Consider the following 12,439-nt stretch of genomic DNA (forward strand, 5'->3'; position numbering starts at 1 on the left):
GAGCTCAGAAGCACTGCAAAGCTGGGAGCCTGGCATGAGTGTCCTCACAAATAAAATCCTGTATAACCTGACTTCCAGACCATTTCCTTGGACACTCCCAGGGGACAGTCCACAGGAAGGCCCAAGAGTGTCCTGCCCCACAGGGACAGCTCCTGCCCACTCCTGAGCACACTGGGCCCCAGGAGCAGACTAAAGCCTGTCTGCACAAGGGCATCACACCCCACAGGATTCACACCCCTGTGCTCCAGCCCTTCAGCTCTGTCCAGAGCTCCTCATGAGACACAGGGGCTGTTCAGGGGCTACCACACCTTGCACAGAAATGTTGTGACAGTTGTCTGGGGGTTGTTACCACTGTCTATCACACTCTCTGGAGCTGGAGAGGCAGAGGAAGCCAAGATCAGTGCCCCATTTGTTGCCTGCCCTGATAGACATCCTATTGATAGCTCCATCTCACACTGGCAAAGCCCTTTGTACCACTCTGGGACAGCTGCTCTGATGCCAAGAATTCCTCACAGGCTGGCCAGCCCTTGTGGTGCTACCAGGGAAGCTCCAGTTTCAGTAAAGAATTTGATGGTTGTCTGGCAAGTGTATAAATCATAAAAGTAGCTTTGTTCTGCAACACTTCAAACCTTTTGAGCTCTCTCATATGGCTGCAGTTTGCTGGCATTTGCTGTTCAACTTATATAAGCTAAGCTGTGCAAACTCATCCCTTTCCAGCCTTTACACCACACAGGGATGCTGCCCCACTATTACAAGCTGCATTTTGCTGACAGCAGGGCCTTTTTTTGAAAAGGTGCAGCCTTGTTTCAGGATTTAATTTCATGGGAAATCCAGTGCAATCCAGGATCTTGAAACCAATTCACTTCAATAAAATCATGAGGTTGCATCCAGACAAGCCCTGTGCCCAGGAAAGGAGAGCAAAGCTCTCAGTTTTGCCCAAGTCACCTGAAGTCCAGAACAAGTTGCCTTACCCTGGAAGGTGGGGAGGATGAAAGGCAGATAAGGACTGGGAATTTTAACCCTCAGGTTAAAAAATGGGCATAAATGAAGAGGATTTCCGACCCTTCACACTAGATTCCCACAAATCTGTAGGCAAAGTGTTACTGTCCAAATAGTCCCTGAAAAAGTGCACTGTGTGGATGCAGGAAAAGACCTTACTGTGCCCATCTGCAGCATATGACATTTATTGCCAGGGAGGGCACTGTCAGACCGGGGGCAAAGGCAGCATTTGGGGCTGTGGCTGCCTCCGGAGAAGCAATGGGGGCAGAGGCTGCTCTGATAAACCATGGTCCCACCCTTCCTCCCACCCCACAGCCAGGTGGGAAAGCAGCATTATGTGGGCAGGGAATGGGTGTATCCCACGAGGGCTGGGCCAGGCTTTTATCTGCTGTGAATCTGCACAGAGCCTTTGATGTTGGTGGGTCGGATTGGTAGGTTGGTGCAGCAGCCCTGTGATAATAAGGCAAAGCCAGTGGAACCTGCTCAGACACTCGGCTCATTTGAAAATCAGGATTTTATGGGGCTGCTGAGCAAGGAGAGCATCTGTGCAATGCTACGTGGGGCTATGCAGGCGCCCAAGCCAGAGGCAGGTAATAAATGAGCAAGGAAGGGCTGGAGAGAAAAAAGCTTCAGTTTTCAGCAGAACCTCTGAATTTCTTCCCAATGCAAAGCACTGAATTCTGTACTTATCCAAGCACAGAACGTTTTACTCAATCTAGGTCAGGTATTTCTAAATTGTTCTTAAAACAGACCAGCTAAATGTATGTGATGTCACCATGAGGACTGCCCTTAAAAAAAAAAAAGAGTAAACATCAGTTCAGGTTGCTCCTCCCACCTCAGCAGCTGCCCCACTGGACTCTCCCAAACCCACAGGTTGCCATAGCTCCTTCCTGGGCTGTGATTTCCTCTCTGCCACTCCCAGGTAGAGCAGGCTGTGGCACGGATCTACCACAGCTTTTCCCTACAATTTTAAGGTGAGCTCACGGAATCAGTCAGCGCAGATGGGGCTGTCTCAGGCTCTAGTGGGCAGACCAAGACCCCAGAGAACACTCACACTTGGCTCTCTGGCTGCTGGGAAGGACCCCAGGAGCAGCAGGACACATGTAAGCCATGATGCAAGTGATGGTTAAATGATCTGTGGGCCACGAGAGTCCTGGGAAATTATGATTTTATGAAGTGAAGCCCTACATAAAAAAGGCCAAGGGAATCTGTGGGTGGGAGTGAAATGAAAAAGAAGTATCTTTTGGGATCTCAGATGGAAAAATTTGGGTGGGAAGAGACACATTTCAAAGCTCAGGCTATGTCTATGCATTTCTAGATGTGTCACCATGTGTGTATGGATATCCATATGCCCGTTTAGTCACTGGGATACACAAACATGCCGAGTGCACACCTGCACCCATGTGTCTATCCCTTGCCCCTTTGATAAGCATGGAATTTAGAAATTTTCATTTCACCTGCCTCCCCCCATCTAGAGTCTCCCATACCTGACAGACCATTAAATGCTGTGTACAAGGATGCACTGACACTGAAAGTTTCCCAGATGCAAATATGAACATGGACAGGCTGTTTCACACTTACCAAGAAAAAGGTTTTTCCCCCATTTACCCAGGGTGTGAATGAGGACTAATATCACTGAAACCAGTCAAGTAACATCCTGGAGTAAATGAGATCCGGAGGGGCTTGGGATCTTAAAAGGGGCAGTTTAGGGACATAGAAAAGCTTTAAAGCTAAGGAAAAGCTTTATGGGGGAGGCAATGGAGGATGGAAAAAAATCACCTACCTGCAGGCCATGAGAAATATTTCCCACAGGAAATTAAAACTCGTAAGTCATGCATGCCCACCTAAGCCCATGCCAGGAAGGAGAAATAAAAGACTGGGGAAGGGGAGGGAAGCAGAGATGGGAAGCAGCTGTAGCAGGAACAGTTTGCAATAACCAATGGCTTGGACTCAGATTTCCAAGCCTCAGGACATTATCTGATGTGGAAAAGGATTGGAAGACAGCACTCTGGCTGATGGAGCTTATGCCAGCACTGTGGACCTGTGCAAAGCCTCTGGATGGGTGATATCCCAGCTCAGCCTCCAAATCCCAGGGCAGTGGAGAGGGACAATGAGCTGTTGGCTTGCAGACACTCCTGGCTGTGGCTACAGACCCTCCTTCAAAGAGACTGGTGATGCTGGTAGCAATCTTCAAAAGGAGAGGCTCAAGGGGAAAACTGCAGAAAGTAGAATGGCCAAAAACATGTAAAAGACTCTCTGTGCATCAGTGTTGCTATGCAGGAGGGCAGGGAGAGGTTGGGGAGGGCCTTGAGAAGGACAGACCCACTGCACTGCAGGAGAGGGAATGTCCTGTGGTCAATCAAGAGGCTGTGCAGAGTAAAGATGCTCACATGCTTTAAAAAGGCCAAAGTGAGTTTCCCTATGGAAAGCTCCTGCTGCTTCCTGCAGCCTTTCCCACCAGGGTTTGTTGCAGTTCTCTTAATTTTTTATTAATTTTTTTAACACCTTCCTGAAAGCCTCCCCTTTTTAACCAACACCACATTACCACCAGATCACAGGACAAGAGTTTCAGAGCTGAGCCCTGTCCCAGGTTAACAAAAGTCAGAATTGTCTTTGCTCAGCTGCTGCTGCTTCTCCAGTGGGGGAAACCAAGCCTTGGAAGTAGAAGCCCTGTTAGGATGAGTGGTCACTCCATGGGATGGGTACATCAGATCTGCACCTCTTTCATCCATCTTTCTGGAGGCAGCCCTGGACAGGGAGATGGATGGCCCAGTCCAGCCAAGCCTGATTCCCCTGGCTGGTTATCTTTTCTCTGTTTTTTTCTGAAATCTTATAGTCTGCAGAGGTAATTTCTGGACTTTCTTGTTGATGACTATATTTTGGTCCCAAATGCAACACCTGACACTTAAGCTCTCAGAGAAGAGCCACACTGCTGTGGAGAGGAAAAGGAGAGTTACCAACATTACTGTCATAAAGAAGGAGATAAAAGTTCACCAATTGCTTCAGAATTTTCTGGTTTTCTAACTGTCTGTTTAATTAACTAATCTCCTGTTCACTTTCTAATTTTTCCATGTATTTTTCCTCTGTGATTGTTTGTGGGGGGTTTTTTCCCTGTCACAGACCTCCTCATGCTCCCAGCACACCTGCTCCCTTGGGCCTCACATGGAAGGAAGGGAATTACATGCTCCTTTGCCTTGTTTGTGGCAATGTTCATAGCTGTACTTTTCCAGATCAGGGGCAAAAGCTCTGCCCTAATCACAGCAGCTGCTAAGTCTCAAAAGGGGACAGAGGAAGCATCCTGATGAGTATTTCTGATCATCTTGACACAGACAATTTCATCAGATGTCTCAGAGAGAAACCTTTCCTTTTTTTCACTCAAAACTTAAAAATGGGAAAGCTGGTGCACTGGAGTCCCCCTGAGGCTGATGTTTATTCATCTGACAAAGCAGGTTGAGGTCAGAAGAAGTCAGACACAAGTGTGTGGTCTCATTCTGGTCTGGCACCCCTGCTGCCTTCTGCACTGGAAAAGACATCCCTCATGACACATAGAAAGTCACTTTTAATGAAAAGGTAATCCCTCCATTTAACAAGTACAGGAAAAATATAGGCAGAAAAAGATATTTAAATATTTTTACTGGCTCACCAGCAAGGGGAGATATGCCTTGTTGAGAGCAATGAGGAGCACCTAGAAGCAATACTCATGTTGAGGGCAAGTATATGACAAAGCACTGGCCCTGAGCTCCTCTTTCAGCATTACTCACTCATGCACACCAGAGAGCTAATAAGAAATTAAAACAGTTGTTTTGCTTGTGCTTTGGAAAATGCTTGAATAAAACAAAATATATTTTTTTAATTGAAATAAAAAAGAGATTGCATCGTATAACCACATCCCAAGGACCCTTAGACAATATTCTGCAGAGCCTTAGGAAGAAATAAGGTCTTTATTCTTAGGTTGATGAGCCAGACTCAGCTTGGCAGGCCAGATTCACAAAGCAGGGCAGCAAACTCCAAATGTTTGCTGACTGATGGGATTCACAGCCCTGAGTTACAGTCCTCACTGCATCCACAAAGCTCATAGGGATGGAGAAAGAGGAGAAGGTAAGAGGAGAAGAAAACCAGTGCCAACAGCAGTCAAGTACGTTGGGCACTCATCTAGGACTGAGACAACTGGCATCCCGTTTCCATTCTAGAAACTGGCTAAGGCTGATGCAAAACTGCCTTGATTTCTGGGGCTGAAAAAAGCCAGGCCTGAGCCCCCTAAAGCACAGGTGTCACCATATCCACCAGGGAGAAACAGGCCAAAGTCCCTGGAAGCAGAAAGAGGATTCCCTGACAGCCTCCATGAACACCCTCCCAGGGAGGCTCTGGGATAAAGCACGAGAGGACACTTTGTGTTGGCAAAAACAAGGTCTGACATGTCCTGAAAGCCAAGTCACAGCAAGCAAGATGAGAGAAAGCTGATTTAGTAGAAACAGGTAGGAATCCTCCCAGCCCTGGGCTGTGGGTATTGCACATCTCTAGCCACAGGACAAGTCTGGGATGTTACCAGCAAACACCTACTGTCAGTTTCTGAACAAAACACAAGTGTGAGGTTAAAGTGCACAGGCATCTGGGTCATTCTGCATTCTCTATGCCCTCCTAGCAAACACCCAGAAGAAAAGATAGAAGAACAGAAAAACCAAAGGTGGTATACCACATACACTTATTCTTAAACATGGGGAAAGTTGTACATCTCAACTGAAAGTAGTATTTTAAAAAACAAACATCCTCTGACTTAATCATCACAACTATATATTTTATATATATTTTATGCAGGAGTTGCCACAGTGGGAAAGATTCAAGCTCCAGCCTGTTCAATATCCAGAGGCTTCATTATGTGCACCTTATGAGTATTAGTCTAGTCTTGGCTCTGATTTGTTACTTTCACTGCTTTCTGCATGGAGAACACCTTAAAAATTCTGCTTTTCCCAGGGTTGAGGTAATTTTCTGTATTCTGTGGGATTTACCTTAAGCGTGGCTCAGAGTCTTGAGGGCTTTTTAACTTTACTGTATCTCAGCTTGGCTTTAGCCAGGACTCATCTGAGTACAAGCTTTATTTTATTATGTATTTTTGCTGCTAACTAATTAGGAGTGCAGCTGTAAGTAAGAGATATGGGATTACCTCTCTGCCAGATTAGTACAAAGCCAAACAGCACTTTGTCAGCAGCCTGAAGCTCGTGTCTAAAAGGCTCAAAAGAAATAGCAATAAACTTCTCTCCATTTCTTCAACAGGAGAATGAGGCCTAGAAAGGTGGCTCAAAACCTCAGATGTTTTGAGTGGCCATTCGCTCTCAGGAAAACAGAACCTGGCCCCTGGGAATCAAAATGTCTGGGGTTGTCAGGGTTTGGGCATGAGCAGGATGGGCTATAACCTGCTCTGGATACAGCTGGGGCTGGAGGAAAGACTCCTGCATCTAGGCTGGAGCAGGATGGTGGAGAAGAGAGACCAAGACAAGAAAACATGGACCATTTCTCCAGGGAAAAAGCAGCAATGGACAAAGACTGAATGCAACAGCTTTGAAGAGCTGTAATTTTGAATAGACATTAACCCTGAATCAGGCCAACATATATAATTTATAATCAAGCAACTAACAGCTGCTCTCATGGTAAAGTTTTTTACTACAGATGGAAGGTGGCAACAAGAAATGACAGGACCAGCTCACACTCATGCAGTGAACTTCACAGGTAGTCTCCAGTCAAGCCAGAAAGCCTATTCCTCCTGAAGTCAATGAATAGTCCTTTGCCCTTAGTCCTCTTTTCCCTTTACCCCTTCACCCATAAACCCAGTGAAAAGCTGAACACTGAACAAAGCCCTGTTCACATCGTGCTTGAATGAGATGAGGGTTTGCGCCGCACCCCCACACAGGTGCAAGACTAAGACCTTTGTGTGAACAAGAGCTGCAGGATCAAGCCCCTAACAGACCCCAGCTGGCACATCCCATTCCTGGGCCACAGGAGCAGAAGCCTTAATTCTTCATAAGTGTCTTCGTAAATATGTGGTTTCTAACAAACATAGCAAAATGCTCAGGGACAGGATTTTGAATTAATAGGGAAACACTACTGAGGAGGAGGGGATTTGTTTTTTTCCTAGAGTTATTTATTTTTTAACAACACAGACAGGACTGTTTAAAAGACTCTTCCTTCCCACTAAGTGATGGATCCAGCCCTGCCTCATGGCTCAGCCATATGTCTCACACTTGGGGCATCACAGGTATAGTGAAGTAAAGTTCAGGAAGGCTCTGTAAAAGTTCTGTTTGTGCTCTCTTTCCCATCAAGACCTTCCTTCACTCCCAACTCTTTTACTACAAGCAGCCAACTCGAGCAGCCCCTATTGCATTTGGCACAAATTATCACACACAACAACTGAAAGCCCCTGGCTTGGAAATATTTTCTCTGTGTGTTGATGGCTTGAGCAGTCTGACAGAATAAAAGCAATTTTCTGTTGTGCCTATTTAGGCTATATTTTCTCCAAAAAGTACTGGCTCAGATGTGGCTTGTCCTCCACAAATCTAGAGATAAGTGTTGCCTTGTACTAAAAAAGAGAGGGAAATTCAGAAACAGAGACATCCATGGAAACTCTGCTGCCCTTTAAACACTCCTGCCCAATGTGAGGTGTCTGCCACCCTACAAAGGCCACCCAGCCTGGCATGGCTGGATTCAACATAAAATGTAATTTCTGTAGCAGGCCACTCCTCTTGAAATGGAGCCTCTCTCAGACCTGTGAATTAATTTTGCTGGGGTTCTTTAAACAGCACCTTCAACTCTGTTTCGGAGAAGGGGAAAAGCAAAAAGAGACCGTTTTGCCCCCTACCTTTGGCCTTTAGCAGAACCACACTGTAGTGTCAGCACTCTCATTACAATATTTCATTATCAGACAACTGGAAGCTGAGAAAACAAATGGCCAGCTGTTGACAGGCCAAATGTGAGCCTCGGGTGAACTCATCCTTCACCTTCAGGACAGAATTGGCATCTAACCATCAAACCAAGCTGTGCCTGGGGAAAGGGAAGGGGTGAGGGGGGAAATAGCAAACCTGCACGGATTGCAGAGAGCAGCCTCACAGGTCTGGTGGCCAGACACACAGTGACCTGTCTTTGCTAGGGCTTTCCACGCTCTGCATTGTCCTCTTTCAGTGCACTCTGCAAGGGGGGCAGCCATGGCCCAAAATCCCCATTGTGGTGTCAGGATTTCATCTGCAGAGACAGCAGCTGTGTGAATTTTATTAGCAAAGGCTTTCGGTCCTTAATAGTTTCCACCGAGAGAATGAAAAAAACAGGCAAAAGAAAACAACAATACTGTGAAGTGGTTTGGTGCATTCATGTTCTGCAGACCGTATGCACACACGCTGGCAGGCAGCATGGCAGGAGGGACTTCACTGCTGACGTGAGTTGTGGTCAACAAAGGAAGCAAAAAAAGGAACTTGGGGTTTCTATCAATCGAATGGGGGCAGGGGGATGTCTGAGCTTACAGGAATCTAGGATGCGTTGCTGCAGATTTACACACAACACAGGAGATGTGTGCCTTGGAGATATGTGGCAGATCAGCCAGAACCAGCCGTCCTGGAAACTGAAAGCAGCTTCCAAGAAATGCTGAAGGTCCAAGCTGCTATTGCTCAACATTTCAAGGCAAGGGTGAAAGAACCACACTTGCCTTCTTGCCTCTCTAGGATGTTCTGGGCACCACACACGGTTCCTCCAAGAGGGAGCAAAGATAAAATCAAACAGTTGTGAGCTGACAGCATGGAGCAGCGGGACCATATGTCCACACATGACAGGGTTCCTGCAGCCCAACTCTCTGGCTGAGGGATTGCCTGATGCACCCTTGAAGGTCTCAAGAGCTGGAAGAATGGAAAATTCATTCCCTGGCTTAAGGAATGCCTTTCACCTCCCCGCAGCAGAATTAGGCTTTTCTTTAGGTACTAGGAAGACACTTCATGGGGTTTTCCTGTTTATAAACATTTCATCATAAGAACTTCCTCTTAACCTTCTTGTTGGGGTTAATAGTTATCTTACTAATAGTTGGGAGAAAACAGCACAATTTCTCTTGGGGATTGCTGTGTTTGGAGACTGTTATAGGCAGCCCCCATTTTTTACAGCCACAACTCTCCTCTTTGGAAATATTGTCCTGAATTTGTTAGGGAAAAAAACTAGTAGAGCTGTTTCCAAGAGCCAGTGCCACTATCTGTAGGCTCCTTATGCTCTCTGAGCATCACAGCACTTCCTCCTCCATCAGAGGAGGCTCCTTCTCGCAGCAGTTCCATGGTTCATTCCAAACATGTAGATTGTTTTCTTAGCCTGGAGGAGTTTTTCTTCCTTTTTTTTTGTTGTTTTTGGTTTTGGTTTTTTTTTGTTGTTGTTTTTGGCTTTTGTTTGTTTTACTTAGCAAGAGACCATTTGATGCTATTATTCACCTTGAGAAGGAGTACAGCTCCAAGAATTAATGCTGTCAGGCACAGCTAATCCTGAAACTGATCAGTGTTGTCAAATTTGGGATCAATATCAGCTACATTCATTTATCATTTGTACTTTGATATGAGTCATATGCATGAGCTAGGTTACAGATTTCACCACCCCCTCAGGTTAGCCACTGCCAAAACACAACACAATTTTATTTTTTTTTCCCTCTGTGATGATCTTAAAATCTTCATCTCTAAGGGATCTTAAAATAACAGTGAAGGATCAAAGATGGTCACCAAAGCAAAATTCTCCCCTCAGATGGATTTGGGACTGCACACAGGTTAGGAATAATACAAATCAACAGAAAAACCAAAGAAGCTGTTCTCATAACTTCAGTTTCAGGTTGACCAGGGCACCAGTTTGCCCCACAACAAATCCACTAGAACTTCAGCATCTTGAGTACTACCACGTCAAAACCCAGACTCAGCCCCTCAACTCTTAGGGTATCAACTGGGGTAGGGTTGAAGAGACACAGTCTTAATGAAGAAACTCTTATTCCTCCATTTCTGCTGTTGCAGGCTGACCAGATCCAAGATTCTGGTTTTGCCTTTATTTCTCTAATTATACGTGAAACCAAAGCCCAGGAAACCAGAGTTATTTCAGAAGACCACACCAACAGTTTCCCCATGGCCCCTACAAAATTAGAAAGGACCACTACCTCTTTCTATGAGTTATGTTAAGGGAAAAGGTTGGCTCATGCAATTGTCATGTACGAAGAATTAAAACCCTATTCCCCATGGATGGAGAGGGAAGAACATTCCTCATGACACTATGCACCCAGAAGAGTGACCTAACACTGACTGAGTATGCTTTCCTTTACTGCAAATTATCATGTCACGGTAAAAGTGCAGGTGTTTTATCCCAATGTCCTGGCTAAACTCCAACAACTACATTCCCTCTCCCTAATTTTCCTCTGCAGATGCAGCCAAGCACAAACATTTTGCCAAAGTGTTCTCTTATGCTGTGTGGAGCAGCTGCCATACTTCTCCCTAGAAGCAGCTGCAGTGAAGTGCAAGGAGACTAGATTGCCTTACAGGAGCATGAGACTAAAGCGGTATCAGATCCTTCAAAGCAAGAGATGATTTTGAAACACATGACTTTGAGATCTGTGCCCGTTCCACCGTGCTCAGTCCCCATTCAGTGTAGTAAAATGGCTTGATGGGTGTTGGTTCTTGTCAGCTGGGTCAGAGCCAGGGACAGAAAGCACAAGGAATGGGATCAGGATGGAGAAGTACCAAGGACTGGACCTTCCACTGATGGGCACCAGAGATTTTTAGATGTGAGCTGGCATGGGTGGGAGGAGGAGCCATGCACAGATCCCTGTGAGCCTGGGTACCAGGAGAGACAGCAGCAGCAGCTGCAGGGAGCCAAGCTTGCTGGAGGTGATTTTCCAACAGCCAGCTCAGGAAACCACTATGGCTTAACAGCCAATTGTACAAAAATGGGCCTAAAGTGCCTTTAGCACAGCTCGAGTCCTAACAGCACCCAAGCTGTCCCTAAAGCCTCCCCTGACCCTGCTCTGCACTTACAATGAATTCCAGGGAGCATTATATTCTGGACAAAGCAGAACAGAATTAGGTTTAGGAGAGAGCAACTGAGGTGACTGCCCAGGGTCCAGAACTAGGAGGGAGCCCCACTAACCCACACAGGACAGCTGCAAAAGTCAGCCCTTCCAAGGGGGGCAGGGAAGAGGTGACCAAGCCCAGCCTTTGTCCTGTGCCCCAGAATTTAAATTGCCGACTGTGCAGCAAGAGAAGGTCAACATAAGCAGGGGAGGTGAGGAACTAAGACCCCACACAGGATAACAGTGAGGTGACTTAAACGCTTACAGGCTCGATCCAAGCAGGGGGGTGAGGAGAAGTCAAGTTTTGAGCAAGAAGGTTGTAAATTTCCTGTTTAAATCTGTACATCGGGTTTCCCGGAAGTAAAGACAGTGTTTTCAGAGCCGCCAGGACTGGGGTGCAGGGCAGTGTCTGGGTGATGGCAATCGGGTGCTGCGGGGCTGCTCTCTGTGTTTGCAGGCGCTGCCCGAGGTGTCGGCCCTGCAGGGCTTGTGTGACCAACTCTGTTTGAACGAACCCGCTCTCCGAAACCTCCCCGCATCAGAGCACGCCCATGTGTGCCTGGTACATCCCACCGAAGAGCCACCTGCGAGAGGGAGAGAGGCGTGGTGACATCCCGGCTCCCTGAGGTCCCCATGTGCTCCATGGAACAGCACCTCTCCAGGGATACAGGAGCCTTGTTGCAAAATAAGCCGTGGGATCACGAGAGAGGAGAGCACTGGGAGCTGTGAGCAAAAGTGAAGACGTGTTAGTTTCAGTTCCAGCCACAAAAACTGGGTGAACCTGAATGTGACCCAAATTACATGAAGAGATTTGCATCACAATGAAAACACGCTGCTACTGCAGCAAGGTTGGCCCCACCCCCTTCCCATTCTGGAAGAAAGATTTCTACAGCGCAAGGGTTTTGCTCAACCCACCGCTTCCTCACTTGTCACCTACTACTTCTCCATCCAGGGTTGTAGGGACTCAGCCTGAGCCACGGCTCCAGGATCCCAGCCCCGAGAAGAAAGAAAGGGCTCCAGCTTCCCACTTCCACCCTGGAATTAGCCCAATTAACCAATAATTCCAACCTGGAATTAACCCAATTAACCAGCAATGTAAACTGGCCGGATGATGAGTGAGAGCGTGAACTGCCCACCGGGGAAGGGCAAAATCCTGAGCCAGAGACATGGCTGCAAAAACTGGCTAACCTCAAACAGCTTCCCAGAAAGTTTGACACCTTGTTCAGAGCAGCTTGTAAAGGCACCAGCCACCCCCTGCTTCCTCCCTCCCTGCAGACTATCTTCTGGTCTTGCTAATTTGTTACTTCCTGTGTAAAAGTATTTTCTTCCTGTACTCTCCTCTTTCTCCAGAAAAAAATACAGGCTAGATTTTTCCAGATCTGA

At 46.7% G+C, this 12,439-nt stretch overlaps 1 long non-coding RNA gene across 1 annotated transcript; it reads right to left on the minus strand.

Annotated features, from left to right (window-relative positions):
* Positions 1 to 8,869: 8,869 nt before the first annotated feature.
* On the minus strand, positions 8,870 to 12,115 carry LOC147653774 (uncharacterized). Its single transcript, XR_015286013.1, has 2 exons — positions 11,972 to 12,115; positions 8,870 to 11,779 (listed from the first exon to the last, which is right to left on the minus strand). It is a non-coding gene; the product is annotated as an uncharacterized LOC147653774 (long non-coding RNA).
* Positions 12,116 to 12,439: the final 324 nt, after the last annotated feature.

The sequence above is a fragment of the Cyanistes caeruleus genome, chromosome 4 (assembly GCF_971803275.1).
Source record: "Cyanistes caeruleus chromosome 4, bCyaCae1.hap1.1, whole genome shotgun sequence".
In the NCBI taxonomy this organism is placed as follows: Eukaryota; Metazoa; Chordata; class Aves; order Passeriformes; family Paridae; genus Cyanistes; species Cyanistes caeruleus.